At 38.3% G+C, this 20100-nt stretch overlaps 1 protein-coding gene across 2 annotated transcripts in view; it reads right to left on the bottom strand.

The window, feature by feature from the left end:
* The window catches only part of LOC117208713 (prolyl 4-hydroxylase subunit alpha-1), a 225314-nt gene that overhangs the window by 117909 nt on the left and 87305 nt on the right, over positions 1-20100 (bottom strand). For both annotated transcript variants that reach the window (XM_033450001.1, XM_033450002.1), the window contains one exon: positions 11626-11667. The gene's annotated coding sequence lies outside the window, so the exon portion shown is untranslated. The remainder of the gene's footprint in view (positions 1-11625; positions 11668-20100) is intronic.

The raw sequence follows: 20100 nt of genomic DNA, 5'->3' as shown, positions 1-20100 counted from the left end.
TGTTAATTAAAAGTGTAACATTAAATCTCAATACCTGAAACTTTTGCATAAATTTCAATGTGTAAGAATATGCAAGGAATAAAGATTCAGATCGATTCTGTGGTGTGATAATATGTAACAAAATTAATAAAATAAAATTCGTTGGACTTTCCTAATAAATGTAACTTATCATATGTTCAATATGTATCGTAGTATTCATGGCCGATAGTGCATCTTCATGTTTCACAGGCTTCTTTCTCGCTAATACACAATCCTCGCGTGATCTTCGCCGCGTGTCACTTTGCATTACCGCCGATTTGGCCAAGATCGGCGTCAACCGCGTGAATTATTCGCCGCGTAGGACACATTCGCATGATTTATGCGCGGATACGAGCTTCGGCGAACTTTTGCTTTCTTTCTCTTCCTTTCTTCTTTCGTTGGTTCTTTGCTTGCTCGTGTTAAGTCGGAAATACTACGAGTTTACGGCTCGCGTCTGGAAAATGTTCAAGTTTCGCGATAGTAAAACCAGTATAGTAGGTTTTCTGCTTGGTTTAAAGTGCTCGAAGTTTGGAGTACACGAATGTGTACAGTTTGTGGTGTTTGTAATTTGATGATAGTTAGGCAGAGTTGGTTGCCTGACTAAGAGATAAATTTATACGTGCGACGGTGATATGATCACTTTATGACGGTTTGCTATAAAATCGTATACTCGATACATGATAAATTTGATAAATTTCTGATGATAATAAGATTCTGATAATAATCGTCACGGTTTTACGAATGTTAATTTGTCAAGTTGATCAACATAGCTTCAGAACGATTCACGCGATAACGTATAATAGAGATCGATATAATAGTCATACGATTACTATTGTTCCTAATACTACCAAGCTACCACACTAACAAGCAATATGAATACTAATAGTATTCGTATTATTCAAAGCGAGAAATACATAGAAACACATCTAGTAACAATAGTCTATTCTGTGATACCTTTCAATGTTCACCCATTGACGAAAGACACGATCGTAACCGACCAGTTAGGAACAAATTCTTCGTCCCCCGGGAGATTTCTTTCCAATCGTTTCCTCACAAAAGCGTACTATTTCCTCGGTTCTCGAGTTTCCTTCGAATCGTCGAACGTCATTCTTCCCGGTTTATCGCCTACGTTCGTAGAAATTAATACGGATTGAGAGGACACGAGGAAAAGGCAAAAGCAAAGAATGGGCAGACATACTTTTCTATTGGTGCCTAATATCGGTTGAATCATTTCCACAAATATTGCCTACGTTCGCCGAATTGGTCCCGGGAACAAGAACCTCTTACGAAGCTTAATTCTCCACCGATGCGATACCAGGCAATCGGATAAAGCTACCCGCTTCGAGATATCGATGATGCTCTCCTCCACTGTCTGCCCTCGTGCGGTGTTTTCTTACGTTGCAGCGAGTAAAACGCTGAATCGCTTGGTAGGCTCTTTATCGCGCTGATGAAGCGGGACAAGCAGAGGAAGAAAGGAGGAGATGAAAAGAAAGAGAGACGATATTGTCGTCCAAGGAACGTTACGGTCTTGTTTGCCTCCGTTATTTCTTCGTTAGTTTGACACGAGCAATGTGTACCGAAAATTGTATTTTATTCAGTCACGGTACCTATACAATTACAAAAGTCTACTCCTTAAATATAAAACATAGTAAATACCTCTACACACCTACGTACGTCCCTTGAATATAAAATATTATATCTGTACATTTTCTGCGTGTACTAAGGCACATATTGGTAAAACACGAAGCTGGTAAAATTAGAAAAATGAAGTAGAAAGATATAAAACACAGTATTACAAACATCAATTATATTTGCGTGAAATCATAAAAATAGTGAGCTCGATATTATATACTATTAATATATTGTAATAATATTTTGCTATTCCCTTAACGTTGAGCAAGGTCTTGTAGTTCATGTAACTTTGTCCAAGACTTTTGTAAGTCATAAACCTCGATTTTCCTTCTAAAAATTCCTTTGAAAAATATGTTAATACCAGTTAAATGTACACAATTTCGTGACAAAGTGGTTTATTAGTTCCTTCGGTAAATCAGTTTCTCAAAATTCAATAGATGTACGTAGATTCTCCTGACTGACTGTACGTGTAAATATCGTTTATATCGTCTGAAAAGAATATCTTCTTAGAAGAATTTATATCGATATAATAATATTTTCTAACGTATACGTAGTTCTCATAGAATATTATCTCCGACAGCAAGCACTTTACACCTCCATACGTAAAATCCAGCCGACAGAACCATTGAATGCGAATCTCTCCATCGTCTCAGCCCCAAGAATCAACCAAACAACTCGCACTTGCCCCGCAACAAATATATCCATCCATCCCACCTCCTGAATGCCAATACAGTCTAGCGCACTATCTCATAGAACAAGCGTGGGATCAGCGAATCGGAGAGAGCACGATGGATTTACCGTCTCTACATAAAGCTTGGAAAGCTCGATCGAATACAAAACCATTCTGTTTCTTTTATCCTTTCCATAAACGTAACGGAATCGTGAGCACGCGATCACGCGGATCCGTTCAGGTGGAAATCAGATCACCCTTTTTCCACCATCCCCAGGAACCTTTGGATTCTTAGCCCCACGCGAAAGGTAGAATAGCTGTTTGCTCGGTTCTCGGCGAACTTATTCGCAGCCAATTCCAGCGTTCCAACTCGTCTATTCTGTTCTACTTAGATAAAACGACCTATCTGGCATTTTTATTTTTTCCGTTTTTCTAACGTCTTTACGTCGGCACGTTTTGGATTAGGGTAATTCCGAGATAGACGGCCTTAGTTTTGTTTTTTTTTTTTTTGAACGAATTTAAATGGAAAAAGATTGAAACAGCAAAATTGATCTGTATATTAAACTCTCACTCTTACTTGTTGTTTCACTAGATAGTCAATGAAAATTAGATTTATGAATGAGAAAATATAACGTATCGATACGTTTTTTAAATCCTTGAATTGACTATGTTTCCTGAAATCATAGGTGAAGATGTTCATAGGTACGCGATGAGAACATTAGATTTCTTTGCTTTCCTTGAGCCAATTACATACATTTTCTCTTGTTTTTCACAAATGCTAGCACTCGCACGTGTTCTAACGTTAATTGCGTAACGAGCTGGCCGATTAATGTCATCCGTAGATTTTATATGAAAAATAATTTAGTTGGCCATTTTTCACGGAATTATTTATATGTTTCGTTATTAGCGGACACGCGATTTTTTCTATAAAAGTTTCTTATTCTTTCTGCAAAATTCTGTTGCGTGTCCCTATAAATTTACATTTTCCATACATTTTCGTCCTCTATTTTTTCTCTGCGTTCCACGATTACCTGTTTTATTTTCCAATAATTTCTGTACAACTCGTGCAGTGTTATAATCTCTGACAGCCAAAGTTGCTCGTACTCGCCGTGAAGATGTTAGGATGTCTCAAAATATTTTAAGCTCCGTTGTTTTTTTACCTCCGAAGTAAAATTGCTAATATTCCTATTAAATAGAAAAATTTGAATCTGAATAAAAATTACAACAGATCCTTTTCGACTAAATTCAAAAATGAAATATCGTCTGGTTCATAGATGAAGAACGAAATATTGTTAATTAAAAATGGTAGACAATGCGACAATGTGTTCCAGCAAGCAATTTCAATGAAATACCCCGATCGTCACCGTGCCTTTTATCGGCACCGAAATTGTTCCTCGGACCACCAGCACCAAATTTCCGAAGCAATCAGAATTCCCAACACCTCTCTGATAAACTTTTCCTAATAGGCGAGCCATCGTGCCGCAAATAACCCACATATTTTCCTCCATGTTCCATCGTAGGCCCATAATTCTACAACTTCCATTGGAAACGCCCAGATTCCTCTGGCGTTCCTGTTTAATCGTCAAGAAATATCCAAGCGATGATAATAGAAAATTAAATAGACCTTCTACCTACATGTTACCTACACCTCTTCTAGTTTAACACTTTGACTGCCACGTTGGTCATTGGTGACCGGAGCCCTTCAACTTCTTACAATTGTAAAAATTGTATGAAAATTGACAGTTAGGGCATTTTCAATATAACCGATAAATAGAAGACACTTTGAAATAAAAAGTGCCCCATTGAACAGTTAAACATTTTTATTAGAACATCAATAAAAAGAATGAGAACAAATCTTGCACCTAACTGTGCACTGTGTTTGCATCCACATCTTTGAGGGGTAATCTACGAATATTATTATAAACACACCTTAGAAAATAATCGTAAATGCTGCTTTATAATCATAAAATTGAAGTTAGAAGTGTGCACATACCTTACTATTATGTATAGAATGAGCAAATACTGTTTACTGATATCTTCTACACGTTTCAACAATATATTCTGCACGTTTTGCTTAGACGAAATAATAAATGCGAGTGGTTTGTTGAAATAAACGAAGCCTTGTTATAATATGTCGTTATCAACTGTTACCAAGGCGCCACGGTGGTCACTCGTGACCACCAATAAGATAAACGGCCCATTCAGGAAGAATTTTGTCTTACATCATCAATTTATTATTATTTTGCCATTATATGCTTCGAATAATAAAAATACTCCCGTGATGTCCTGAGCGAAACATGTGATTTCGGCGTGACAGCCAAAGTGTTAAGCTCTTGGAACCTTCTGCTACAGATAATGTGCCAACAATATGAAAAATTCGTTTGCACAGGGTCAGTACTAGACGTGTCCATAAATTAAGTTACTTCAAGAAATATTACTACTACGACGCTGCGCAAGCTTTATTGTACGCAAGCATACCAATTTCCTTTATTCACTGACAAATGTCAATTCGAAACAAGCTGATCGTCTTTGGGAGTACTTGTTCGTTCTTAACGCATTCAAGACAGTCTGCGAAATGCGCTCTGTTGTCCGTTTCTTGAATGGGAGAAATGTGGAACCGGCTGACATTGATCGTCGATTTTGCGAGATGTATGAAAAACGTGCCATAAGCGATTCAATGGCAAGAAGATGGGTTAGAAACTTGAATGACGGCCGTGAGGATGCGCATGACGACCAACGAAGCGGCGGGAAAGAAGTTCGTAGCAACAGACGATTCGCAACTTCGTCGTTTTCCATTCATTTCTCGCGAATTTCACGGTCGTGGCTCCACGAAATTGTGTCACATTGTCTGGGTTTTCGGAAGTTATACTCACACCGGGACACAAAAACCGGTGCTCCGTTATATGACAACTGCTTCGATAATGGTAAAAGGTACGTAGAAAAGCAGTCGAAGCTATGAAGAATACAATGAACGTCAAAGATTATGGAAACCTACAGAATTCTAGCTTTCGTCCGAAATTGAAACGATTCTGTGTCTCTACCCTTTCGTCCTTGCGAGGATATCATTGCGAAACGAAGAAAGCGAACGAGGTACATCCTGAGCAAGCGATAGAAGAGATCAAAGTGCCATTATCAACGTATAACGACTGCGACCATGCCAGCCATAATCGAAACAACCCGTTCCATTCGACGAAACGGAACCTGAGACGGCGAAAGATCGAAATTCTTTAACGGACTGTTTATAGTCATTGGTTCCAGAGTGAGATGACCGTGTAGATTCCCTCAGGGAGCAATTTAACTTCCGTTTTTGAGAGTTTTCACTAAGAACAGGTCGCCATCGAAGTTGCCATCGACTGGAACGAAGTTGGCCGAACTACCCAATTCCATTTATCCGACGAGATAGACGATCCGGCTATGACTTGCCTGTTCGTCCCAAAACAACAGCTTTAACGATCGATGTACGATTACGAAAAAATCGATTATTCCGCACTCTGAACGTTTGGTCAACCAGATTTTTGATAAAAAGTTGAAAAATTAATGTTGAACAACAAAATTCTTTTCTAAGTTAGTAAGAAATCGATCGTTTATATTAATCTATTTCTGTTTCTTGACGAAATTCAATACGATAATAAATTATGAATAATATTCAATACTTTATTCGATGCAGAATTAACGTTAGAATCTATTCTTTCTCGCTTTATGTGTACGTATTAGGTCGTCCGAAAAGTTTCTTTCGTTTTATAAGGAAATAATGGATACACAACATATTTGTTTTATATTATTTTATCGAATTACGTATGATCCATTTTGTTCTATCAAGATAAAGACCAAAACGTTTGAAAGATTAGGTTTCATGTTTGTATGAAGATGCATCGTTGTAGAACACGTGTCTGTAAAAGAAAGACACTTTTCGGACAACCTAATATATCGAATACGATAAAAGTGTCTGACAAGTATTTTCGTTATCTCCTTAAGCCAGCAAAGAAAACATTCGTAAATTTAAATGACCGAGAAAACACCCATAGACAGAAATATGTTTTATTATCGATTATTCACCAAATAATGCATTAAATTACCAATCAAAGATAAGACGTATATATATGTATATATTAATTTTTTAGAATTTATTTTCATTAGACACTCTTTATTCCTCTCGGCGAGTACTGTACGTCCTGTCCTTACTTTTTAACAGTCTATTTTGTCCACGAAGTAAAATTTCTTTCTACCTTTTCATCAGAGGATTCAGCCGGGCATTCAGTGAATTTCTTCGTCGCCTCATAAATGCGTTTAACGTAAACGTCCCGGCATAATCTCCCTGCTGTTTTATTTCGTCGAGCTCGCGATGGTCAAACGGTTGTCTGGTCTCAAATTTTAATTACTGGAAACTATCCTCGCGCTTCATCCCTTGCGTGTTACGTGGGCAAAAAGGGTCGTACGGACAAAGGGACTTTTGTATCGAGAACGTCAGCCACGGAGGAACGCATGTCAACAGCGAAATTTATTTAGCAGAAACAGGGAAACGTGGGGACGATATTATTTCGACAGGAAACACGGCCGAGGGGAATATCTGACGGCGCCAGGAAGAATCTACAGTGGCTACAGAAAGTACTTTTACATATCCACGTTCTCCGATGATGTATTTTTTGTACGGTTCTACGTTTCATTTTCCTAGTATGGAATTTTTCTAGTCATATGAAGGTACCACCACTAATGGTACTCCTTATAATTTCTCAATTTCCTCTATTAATTAAAACATACGATGCTTTACGATGACGCCGCGTAAACAACATATTCCACGCTGTTATACCGCTTAATCTCGGAAAAAATATACCAGCGATTTAAAAACCATGTTCTGATAGTCTTTAGAAATTTGAAGACGAAAAATCGCAGCAACTATTGGTCCAGAACGCAGATGAAACTTAAAAGAAGTTTGGAAATCAGCTCGATTCGGAAATTATCTCGTCGATTGATTTATTTTCATTCCTTTCGCGACGATATTCCGCTTGTATTCGTTGGAACGAATGTAAAATGTTGGAACGAATTCATCTCACATGGATTTCGTGCACTTTTTATTCACCTACAAATTTCCCATAAATAAGTAAACGTCCTCAGTCAATGCATCAGTTTTCGCTACGTCTTGTTCCTCCTGACGCGTATAATTCCTTGCATTTTTCAACTAAAAAATTTCCATCCATTCTCGCCCCTCGCTCTTACAGCTTAACCGTCTGTTTCCTCACTTAATCTTTTATGTCTTCTTCGCATCCTCTTCCCAAACCTCTCACAGCAGCCCTCCTCTGCTCGCCCGACGCCAGCCAGACCTAACAGTCCCCTTCTTTCAGCCGGTTCATCCCTTGAATCCCCGTCTAACCCCAGGAACATCCCCCAAGTTCCGTCTTCGACCCAGCGCGCACAGAAGAGGGGAAACGCGCGTTACCGCCGAAAAACGAGGACGATGGGGTGCCACTGTGCACTGAAAATGGGGTGGCCGTGTTTCGCGTTCACGCAGTGCCAAGGGGGTGGCTCGTTAGCAAGCGGAGCCACCCTCTTGCGCGAGAACACGCAGCGCGTCTGTAAAATTGAATCTTTTGTTTCTCCGATGCCGTTCCCGCAGCAAGTTGCATTGTGTCTGGGCTGTTGCTAGCCAAGCCACCCCTTTTTATTATTATTAGCATGGCGCGCGTGTGATTGCGTCATACTTTATGCACCGCGGACCATCGTGCTTGGAAATCAACATGCAGCAGGGCCCGGGGAAAATCGAAGTCGCGGTTCTTGGGGGTTTTTAAGGGTTTGGCTTGATTTTACGTATTGACAGGAGAGGATACGATAGAGGGTGGTTTTCAGAAGTTGATGACGAACATTAGGGGAAGATGGATTGGATTGAATTTTTAAATAATTCGAGCTTACTGCGAGTAGGTGCAAATCAAAATCGCGATTCTTGATGGATTTGAAGAAGTTTCGCACGGTTTTGTACTTTGTACAGCTACTGCTATTTTTCTGTTTAATGGAGGCTGTAAGAGAAGATAGACTGGAACTCGGTTTTCGGGTAATTTGAAATTGCTGCTAGAGAATACAAATCGAAATCGCGGTTCTTGCTGGTTCTAGGGGATTTAAAGGGTTTGCGATGGTTTTGTATTTTGATAGGAGAAGATATAGTAGAGAGTGGTTTTCAGAAATTAACGAGCAATGTTAGAGGAGATAGACGATAATAGCAGTTTCTTGGCACATAGAAAGGGATACCGAAGGATTGCGAAAGATCGTAAAATAGGAAATGACGAAAAATATATGACGAACGAAGAGGACTGAATATATCACGCGAAAAAAAGAATGCAGTAAGAGATAGCGAAATACCGAACATCGAAAGTGTGAAAGACGTAGAGCAAAAAGGAAAACAGGGAAAGATAAATGCTGCTGAACAATGAACAAACTATGGAATAACGAGAAATAAAAAGACAAAGACGAAAGAAAGAAGAAGAAAAGCTCCAAAGAAGAGATCCTGCGGAGTGAAAAATGGATGGGAACAAGCAAAACACCGGAGAGAGAAAGAAAGAAAAGAGCAAACATTGGTGTAGGCTGGATACGTTGTAATGTAAAATATGAGTGGAGGGAGATGCGAGAAGAAATAGAAAAGACGACAACGAAATCTTGAACGTAAGGAAAGAACATAGGAAAGAATGTAAGAACGTAGGGAAAAAAGAAACACAAACGTAAAGAGATAAAGCGTGAACAGAGTTAGCCGCGAGAAGTAAAATGAAATTCTATAAAAACACGACTAATTAACGAAATACGGTTGACGCGAGAAAACCGGGAAAAGGAACGCTTTGCAATCGGATAAAACTGCGAAAAACTTCATGGACTGAAGACGAGTGAAGAAAAACCTGCCAGAAAAAAGAGCAGAAAATTGGAAAAACCTCGCGTAGAAAGATAAATAAACGGAAACTGGGTACAAAGACAAGCTAAGACAACCAGAAAGCTGTTGCACAAAGGGCGATCTCGGAAGAAAACGAAAGAAGAGAAAAAATGTGATCGTAACAAGCTAAAAGAAAAAACGTGCAAAATGAAAGACGGAAAAACGAAGAGTCATGAAAAAATAGAATGAGAAAAAGAGAAAAGAGCCGGAAGAAGGGAGAAAGGACGAAGAAAGGAGGGATCCCACCCTTGCGGACTCGACACAATGGGACACGCACAATGCGAGGTTGGATAAAGGGCGGTAGAGGGACGAAGGAAAGATAATGTAGCGTTGGTTAGGGAGGAGCGAAAACGAGAAAGAAGAGCGAAGAATAAAGAAAGAAAGGAGGAAAGGAAAAGGAGGGAGCGCGCACCCTTTGCGTTTACTGCAGTGCTCTTCAACCCCGTTGGATATTTTCGACGAGATTTGACCCTCGTCTTCGCTTCTCTCTCGCTAATAAATAATAAAACGCCGAGACAGAAATGTGTCGTAACCTGCACCCTTCGACAGAAGCCAAGAATTCATCGGCCACTTCAGAAACAGAGCGCCAGTTTTATTTCCTTTACGTGCCACCAGCTACGTTCTTAGGAAACTTTTTTACAGTTAGACTCTTAATCTGATACGTTTAAGCACACTTTTCGCGAGTTTTTTCTCCGCTTTTACACTCTTGCTTTTTCTTCTTCTTCTTCTTCTTCTTGCTTGTCTTCCTTGTTCCTTGGTTTATCGTGATAAGGTGGTCTCAGGATGAATTTAATAATAAAAATACCTCGTATATCATGCTTGACACGAGAATGAATAATACCAGAGTTCACGAACATAGACTTTAAAAAAGTGGCATTATCTAGTGTTACTTTGGATCAGAGTTGATTTTATTGGCTCCGGAATATCCATTTTCATCGATGCTTGTATCGGCGATAAATCACGCGAGACACTAAAAGGAAGGATATTGGGCAAAGTTTAGAAATCCTGCGGATTGCTAAGTCGCGTGAAAAATACCGCTGAATCTATTCTTTACCGTTCCAGAAGACAAACGTTTCTAAAAACAAGCTCACAACGTTTTTGTCCGCTTCGTCTCAATTTCCAATTGAAATGACGAATCATCCACACCAATGACACTCCTCTCGTATTTTATCCAAACAGCGCGAAGATATTGCTTAGCTTTAAAGAAACTTAACTGGATCGAAAATAACCGAAAGAACGCAGCATGGTTAATTGTTAAATAAATTGACGCATTTTTAAAATAAGCGATGCACCGTTTACGGGTGCAAAGTGCAGTAGCGGTATTTTGGAAGGAACTGAGGGAAATAGCAAGGCAGAAAAGAGAAAAGAAAAAAGAAATAGACGAAACGAGCAAAGTTCGTGCCACGAAAACGAAAGAGTTTCTTATACATCGGTGGTAAAGGAAGTTCTCGCGGTTCGAAACCGCGTATGAATTATTCGAAGCGAGCTTTAGACTTTATCGTTCGAGTCTATCGAATCGCAGCGGCGACGCACGGAACTGCATCGACGAGAGGTCTCACGCCAGAAGCTTGCGACCGGTTCGTTGGTAGATTTCGGGATCGAGGCACGAAAATGCGCGATAAATCTCGTGGCTGACTGGCGGAACATACACGAGGAACAATCATTTCCGGGGAATTTCTGGTCCGCGGAACAAGAACCGCGAGTTACACCCAATCGATTTCTGTCACGCCAGAAGTCGTGCTCTTTACTTGTTATTGACGCGGATAAACCCTCGTCCCGATCGTTCCAATTATCTGTCTTTCAGCTGTTTGAATTCGAATCATTTTAACACGCTGACTGGCACCGTGGTCATCGGTGACCCACGTTAAATCGGTTAGAATGATTCAAATAAGATAGAGTTCGCGAACGAACAAGTTTCCAAGAACGTGAATGATACTGATAATATTTTCAGGAGAAAGTGTACGAATACAACATAATAGTTTCAATAATAAGAGTTTTGTTAGTAATACGAATTTATTGATAATATTAACAAAGACTAGCTCGTTATATTTTTTTTAGTTTGATACTTTTGTTTCTCGCTAACGATAGGAAAGTTTATTCATTCTACTGATCGATTATGATACACACGAGCTTCGACACAGGTGGTCCTTGCGCACGAACAATTTCCAATTAATTTGAATCTGTTTCTGATTAATTTATGCGCGTGTAAATAAATGTGTTGCATGCTATAATTAAAATTTTGTGCTCTCTTTTATACCTTATTTGAATCCACCTGAATTCACATTATTCAACTAATCTGGACAATGTCATCGAGTCATACACAGCTTTGCATAAATCTGTATGATTTCGAGATGAAACTAATATTTCTGTTATTTTCGGGCTTGATTTAAATACTCACCGAAATTAAACGGCGAGAATCGAACGAACGCTGGCGATAAATCTGAAAAGAGAAAAAGAAGAAGAGTTTATCATCGGTGTTTATCGGATGAATGCCATTTAACATCGGATAAAGCGATCAAAACGTGATATAACCACGCGAATTTTGGAAATACGAAAGTGGAATTGTTAGCATTATCGCGATGAATGGTCCGAGTAAAGAGAGAACGATGAAACGTTCGATCATTCGATTTAAAAGACCCAACTGAAAGTATTTCCAACTAATAGAATTTCAATGCTCTGTCCTGCAACAAACGCACAGTTAACGACAAAACAAATCGGATCAAAGCGGATGGTCTGTGCCAGCGGAACGTTCGAGGCAGTGTCCACTTAAATCCGAACAGACAAGTTCACTTTTGTTTCATTCTCGCGGGAATCGGGCGCAACCTAGTATATAGATGCTAACGTTTTGTTCTCTGTTCGTTGGTAACTTCGGAATTTCATTGATTCTAATTGTTCAAGTTGAACGATGTTATGCTTTCTGTTCAGCTTCAACAATGTTGTTTGTCGCGTAATACTACGTTCTAAGTTTAATTTGAAAGCATGCAGAGAAATTTCGAGACATTTAATACAAATATGCAACAGGATGTCCCAGCTTCTTCTCGCAAATCCTTACCAGCATATTCTGTAAGTAAAATTAAGAAAAAAAAATTTTACATAAGCAAATGCGACATTAAAGAATTATGAACTGGTGTCTCGTTGGCACTGCATTAGAACACATTGCCAATATCTGTTTGATATGTTTACACAAACCCTAATGATTACTTTATGAGTTCGCTGATCTGGTCAATCAGTCTGGCAATAGTTAGATTATCATTACCCTGAACGATGAATAGGTCAGCAATTCCTTGGCCTCCAAGATCATCAGATATCACGTCAATGGATTTTTACTCGCGGGGAACCGCGGAAGTATTAATTTATCAAATATAAATTAATACGCGTCAGGTGTTAATGTAAAAGATTTGTGACGTATTTGCCAGAATTATGGAAAAGCTCTCTATTCTCCGTAGATACCAATCCTACGTATTTAATATTTTGAAATGGAATCATATTGTGATTCGACAATTTATTGCTATATGGTGTCGAGCAAGAAACCAGTCATTTCGTATTTTTGTTATAACTTTTCAATGAAACATTTCAGAGCCCACGTTTATGTAATATCTTTCTCTTATCTTTGTATAGAATATGCTGGCAAAGTTTTGCGGGAAAAGCTGGGACACCCTGTCTATCCCGCAGAGATCAGGGAAATACCTACATAAACAGTTCAATTATTTATTAGGTTAATAGACCTTAATATTTTTAGGACCATATTTAACATTTATTATATAATTAAAATAGCAACTCGTGCTATACGCTAATTCTTTACTAAGATACATACGTGTGACAAATATCTTGTAATCTGTGTATACATTTCCAGACTTGAGGTTTCAAATTTTACCAATATAATCATAACAGCCGTGTCTTGTTATATTTCTCCATTACGGTGACTCATTACGCTAGGAAATTTCAAAATGTTTTATATGACACGCACGATGCACGTATACATAAAAGCATAAAAGTTCAAATACTTTCGTGAGCCGATGTAGACAAGCCACCGATGCAACGAGACTATACAATTTACCAGAAAATCTTCAAAAAAAGTTAACAAGCTAATATCACATGACCCTTTTGAAATATCGCCCAGTTGGAAGGTAGCAGATGAGCGACACATGTCGGCAAAGTCAAAGAAGAGGCATTACTTGAAAATTACCTCTGTTGAAGGAGCGGAGCGCGTATCAAGGACGATCCTTCTCGCGAAGGGTGGCCCGAAGGGCTTCTCTATTCCCCATTGGAAACTTATAAAACGCTGAACCGGCACATTTCACACGGCCAATTTATTATCCCGTTCTTCCCCATTTCTTCGGCCATCCCGCGTTAGCTTCAACCCACCTCCAACCCCCATCTTCCTTCTCTTTTATCAATTGTTCTCCGAGGTTTTTCATCTTCTCCTCGACCGATCTTCGTTTGATGAGTTCCCAGTCGGATCGAATCGATATGCAAAGCCGGGTGGTCTCCGATATTCATTTCGTCCATGCGCCGTGCAATTCAGAAATTTGCATCGATTGATTATCGTACGGCACTGTTATTATGCACCTGGAGCATTGTGACCATTCCAAGCAACGCACGCTATCTCCCAAAACCTATTTCTAAAATTCTGTATTTTTTACCTTCTTGTCCATGTTACATGGAACACTGTTCTCGTTATCGTTGTTCCTCGCTCCCTCTTACGATTTCTGTTGTAGCAATTTCTTTACTATACTGTTTCACTTATTTGACAAAGGGTGAGAAGGTAGATGCGTGGAATAGTTTGGACACCAAACAAAAGTTTATGATCAAGCGTACTAAAATTCTATTGTTAAACCGAGAGTGTTTACACAAATTCGTATTTATTTATCAAGATGATAGAGAAGATTGAGCTCTAAATAGAGATTAAATACGGTAAAAGTGTACATTTGAATTTCCCACAGTTGGAAAATTATTTTGCAGTGCACCGTAGAAACGAAATCCAAACATATTTGCTTTGACACACGGAAGAGAAAACATTAATCGATAAATTGTATCGCTAAATATTACCAAACAGACACGTGCAACATTCATCTATCAACTCTGGACAGCTCAAATAATTTAGTGCTCTAAGCTAAATCATTAACAGCAATAAATAATAGCAATAAATAAATAATATATATTGCCATGCTAAAAAGAATTAAACGATATTTATTCTCTTCTCTGATATTTCACGCTTCTACAAAACGCTTAAATAACATTTAGTATTTTTTCCACTCATTAATATCACAAATTACCTTAGAAATTTCACCTACGCTTATGGATATTACTGGACCAGGCATCTATTCTTCTTTTGTTCTTTCATTTTTCTTATCACTACGAAACATTTAAACAACATCTATCCAGTGTATAGTTAGGCATTTTCTTTCCTTGGTAAAACGAGACAGATCGGCCGTTGTCTTGTTCATAATTCACGATTAAAAATGGTATCCGGCAAGAAGTACGATCGACCACTCGGTTCTAAAACATTTCTCGAATCGGCACACGAAGGGGCGACCAAACGTAGAGGGAAAATAGCACCGGCCATAGATTTTTACGGGCCGTTTTCCAGCAAGCAAATCGCGACAATTTTGCCGGCCGTCGATGCGGAAAATGAGTTTCTACGCTGCCGGAAGTTCCACTGGATATTCGCGATTCGACCTGGAAAAGTCGGCAAACATACGATCCTCCCTGTTCGACAAAGAATGCCGCTGTACGTATTATCGTCGGGCTAGTGACACTGTCTACGAACGAGGAAAAAAAAGCGAATGAAGGAAAAAGAGGAGAAAGAAAAGAATAGTCGTCGTGGAAGGAAGAATGGCGAGCGTTAAAACTTTCGAAATAACAAAGTTTCAGGAATCTTCTCGTGAAATGTCAAAGCGTCGAGGGAGGGAAACATCGATTATGGGGTGTGTTGAAAAATCGACGAAGAATGTGCAAGAAAGTATGCGGACACTTGGCTATTTTTAAAGAAAAACTTGTAATTCGACTTCGTTTAGTTTTCAATTAATTAAGGAGTTAGATTAATTAAGGAATTAGACAGATAAATGAAATCACGGTGATTTTTATCTTTTAAAACAGACTCATGTGTTAATGTTGCTGAAGAAATTAAATATATAGTCTTTATTCGAGCAGAAGTATTCTTAGATTTATATTTCCAGTGAGATACGTGTAAAGGTTTTAATGCTTAACGCTATTGATTGATTCGTCGCATGAAACCTGTTCGAGTTGTAATATTCAAAAAATTCGATATTAAACCCGTTTGCCGACAGTTCGAGGAATATTTACCAACTTTTAATATTAAAGGCTGGCCGCGTTCGACGGTTGACCGACAAATTCATGTCGAAACATTAAATTACAAGTTGGGAATACGCGGCTATCGAATTCTTGGCCATGACGTGAAATTCGATTCTACATTATTAAATAATTCTCCTTCGTTTTACAAATATCAGTTTACACGGTGTAACAGGCTACGAAACGAGACGATCGGTTCGCGCTATTGAATTTAGATTCAAAATTCGACATTTTTCATTGAAAAACGCTCGCTCGTGTCATTCTGTTTTGGAAGTATCGCCAGCAATCGAATTACAGCCCCGAAAAATTCGCACGGTGAAATGGGACAAGATCGAGCTGGAAAATCGACCGATCGTACACAGTGTAAAAACAAATGAATCCTCTTGTCGCGAATGATCCGATTATCGAGAGGGGAGTGAATGGAAAAAATCATTGGCGTTCGACTTTATCAAAGCTCGAGATTTCGTCGATAATTGTATTATATACAATTACTGCAGAGCTTTGATTCGTTCGATGGGAAATTCGTGCAACTCGACTGAGAATAAATGAACCGCTTCATTCGCAGAATTCCCTCTTCTCCTATCATTCTCTCTCTATTTTTCTTTCGTTCCCTGTGTCATGAAACTCGATTCCGTATAAACGAATCGGTGTTCTTAATTAACGAACTTGGTGAAAACTGAGCGTTCGCCACTCGATGGAATTTTTTTCCTACAAAGTATCGTCGACGAATTTTTGTTTCTTTTGCAAACTTGCGCGATTGTGATCAAGTTGAGGAAATTCGAAGATGGTTCGGCTTACAAAAGTTTCGTGGAAAATAAAATGCAACCGTAGAACGCTATTCAGTTAACAAGTCTTTGCTCTTCGTTTTTCCAACTCTTACAACGGCGAACGAGCTCGTGAAATTTCACTTACGAACGTTTCGCGGCGAACGAAATGCAACCATGGTACAACCATCGCGTTATTAAATTGCTTCGTTGTGGTACTTTGTACACGACCTCATTGTTCTATCGCCTTTATTACACGTAGTAACGATATCGCGTTACGAATCAAACGACACCCAATAAATTTACACGATACACTTTTACAATCAAAGTTACAGCAACGTTCTCGTAACCTCGTTATTCCGTTTAGTTATTATCGAGATAAATGACGCGGACCACGTTGGTAAAAGCGCCGAGTATTTTACTGTCAACAGGTATAATTTTGTCGGTTAATGTTTACCAAACATCCTACTGGTTCGGTAGAAAAGAGAACCACTTTGTTCCATTTACGGTTTTATACGATTTTGTTCTGCGTTAGCGGATATTTACTTTCTCGTAAAAAACTGAATTGCCAGATTTTTCCTGTACAAGAGAATCGTGCTGTAATATTCGAAACACACAGTATATTTTATGGCAAAGCAATGGTTAAATCGGTTATTCCATTACTCGAGTAGTTGGCTGTGATAGACAGGATAATTCTATTTTTAGTTCATTTTCAACGGTGAATGTGGAAAATATGCGACAGTAGTGGTTTTGGTAAGCAACAATTAATTAAAAGGTAGTTGATAATTTCTAAATTCGTGTGTAATATGAGATTGGTGTTTTAAGAGTTTTTTTTTAACAGAAATAAAACATGTAGGATATACTTTTGTTAATTGGTAATATAGGTAATATGTAAATTATTATTTGAAAACGAAAAGAGAATTATTCGTTTAGATGAAAATCTGGTATGATTCATGTATCGAACAAACTGCCTTGCTTTTTATGATTTTTATGATTTATTCTTACTTCATAAATCGACCATTCATAGAATAGACTGATTTAACGTTGCACAGTGTTAAATTCGTCTCGATATACGTTCTAATGTTAAAAGTAAAAATAATACATTTTCGTGCAAAATATTAATATTACAATATTTTTCTACATTACACAATTTTATCGACACTTTCCACGTTCTATGCTTGCAAGCTCGCACCTGGCATTAAATATTTGTCTTTTTCCTGTTTGTCCACTCTCACTGTCTTATTCTATACATTATATCTCATACACGTATGATTCTCTCTCGTCCGGTTTTTACTATGATTTCTGTCGTCAATAAATAAATAAATTCTTCGCAGTTCATTTATAAACGAATATGTGAAATTCTACAACTATGAAGAAAACGTAGAAATATATCAAATATCAATAGAAAAATACAAAGCGTCCAACGTTTACAAGATAAGACATACTTTTATTCCAGTTATCAGTGTTACTAACATACTTCTATTCAAGATATTAATATTTTGAAAAATATGAATCAACACTAATGTTCTCTGTCTACTTGTAAGATATGCCAACATTTCCACTTAGAACAGCTACTCTACATAAATCTACATATGGACGTATAACATCGTCCAGTTTTCACGACGGAACATCGCGTTTTCCACCAGATTCTAACATACCATGAGAGGGAATCACGTTGTACTACGGTTTCCACTTAACCAACGAGTTACCAACAGCATCTGAATCTCCGGCGATTCCTCTGGTCTAATTTCGTTACAACCAAAGTTCCACGACCCGCGAAACAACTCGGCTAATTATATTTCGCCGCTATCACTGACCTCGATAAAACCGGAGCAAAGATCGCAGTTGCCATTAACAACGATCATTTGGCAACGAAAACTCCTGAGAAGATGAATTTCAACTGTAAAATCACCGTCGCGACCTTCGCTATCGCGATGATAACGAAATATAAGAAGAATTTGTCGGAACATTCTCGATCAAAGCCGATTACTGGAACGTGGATTAACGAAACGAGAGAAATTATCACGCTTTTGTTGAAAAATTTTGCTTCTTCTTCATATTCATATTCATGAAGCAAGCAAACAAAATCGTTGATGCTACCATACAGTTCTTGAAGGCATCTATCCGCTAACACTAGATATAATAAAAATAATATAATAGAGTTATTACACGGTTCTAAATTCTAATAGTTCATGAGAATTGTACAAAATTCCTAATAGGTCTAATATTTTACAAAGTTCAAAGTTCTTAAAGTCCAGACATCGAGAGTCCTCAGAATATAATTCGCGAGAGTTCCGAGCATCACAAAATCACGTATCACGTGGATTTAACGTATTTAGTATTTTCAACGTTTTACTGTGTTGGCTTCGCCAAAGGCGCTCGAACGTCAACGACGACGCCGGGGCCGGAAACGGTGGAGATTAAATTACGCGCGATTCAATTTACACCCGATAATTTCAACACTGTGCTTCGACTCGTGTCGCGAAAAAGAATTTGTCAAGAACCAGGCGAATTCCGCTTGAAAATTCCATTTGGAAGGGTTCTAGTGGTGTATCAACGCTTTGGAGACTACTAGAATGTTTTCAAGAAAGATAAAGAGAGGAAAGATAGGAGGAAGGCGATGTAAAATGCGATTGAGGGTCAAGATTTATTGGCTGAGGACTTTAAATAGCTGAAATATTTAAGAATTACCGATAACTACTAGCTAACTACTAAGAACTACTGATAAATTTTGGAATGTTGAAACCAGACCATGGAATAGCAAATTCATCATTTCGATCTATACTTATCCGTGTCTACATTATTTTAGCAACAAATTTCAATAATAAGAACAGCAATAATATTTCTTTTCGTTAGGAATAATTAACTTCGAGAACGTAAAAAGAATAATTAAATTCCGAAACATTTTTAACGATTTTAAAGATATATCGCCCGTGAAACTACTCTTAAATGCATCCATAAAATAAACGTAAAAGATCTATAAACTAGCAGGTCTTTATTTTTCATATTACTGCGCTACAAAATTTCGTTTATGGATCATTATGAGTCTCCGTGCAACGACGGAAGTACTTCCTAAAAATATTTTACTCCTGAGAATGTTGTAAACTTCTTGTCTAATTTCGCTGAATCTTCTTCTCTGAATCTTGAAGGCTTCTAAACCACCCTTGAAATTACATAAATTCATCGGAAATCAGTCGTAAAGAATCTATAAACCGGGTAAGCCATTATTTTTTTATATCATTGGGCTATTAAATTTCGTTTATAGATCGGTGCGCGTCACCGTACACCGATACGATCGATTCGATGTAATTGATCGATTACGATCTACGACGTCGTAAGTAAAAGCGATGCAACGATGAAGTTGACACGTTGCACGAACGATGGAATTAGGTTGCATTGGAAGGGGTATATCGAGATGGAGAAATATGGAATGTAGGACGCAGTAAGGAGTACGCATCGACGATATCGCGCTGACAAATTGCGATCGCTTCTGGCGGCGTGATGAATCCGCGGAGCAGGGATGGAGGAACAGTTACTGAAATATGGAACGATAAAAGCGGTTGGGACTGGCTGGTGATTTAACGCAGAAGGGAATACAGCGGAGTTAAAAGCAAAGGAATATAAGGATGATGGAAACAGGGTAAATAAGAAGGGAGTTAAAATGGCTGGGCAAGGAGAAACAGTAAAAGCAGTATTTTTCAAAGAGTTTGAAATTATGATCTCGTTTTATGAGAACTAAGTAATCTACCGTGTTTACGACTTATTTGAATAGAAGAGCATTTTTTAATTGGATAAAC

This window comes from Bombus bifarius, unplaced genomic scaffold (genome assembly GCF_011952205.1).
Source record: "Bombus bifarius isolate JDL3187 unplaced genomic scaffold, Bbif_JDL3187 scf7180000008161, whole genome shotgun sequence".
Lineage (NCBI taxonomy): Eukaryota > Metazoa > Arthropoda > Insecta > Hymenoptera > Apidae > Bombus > Bombus bifarius.
This window is presented reverse-complemented; position numbering and strand designations above follow the sequence as displayed.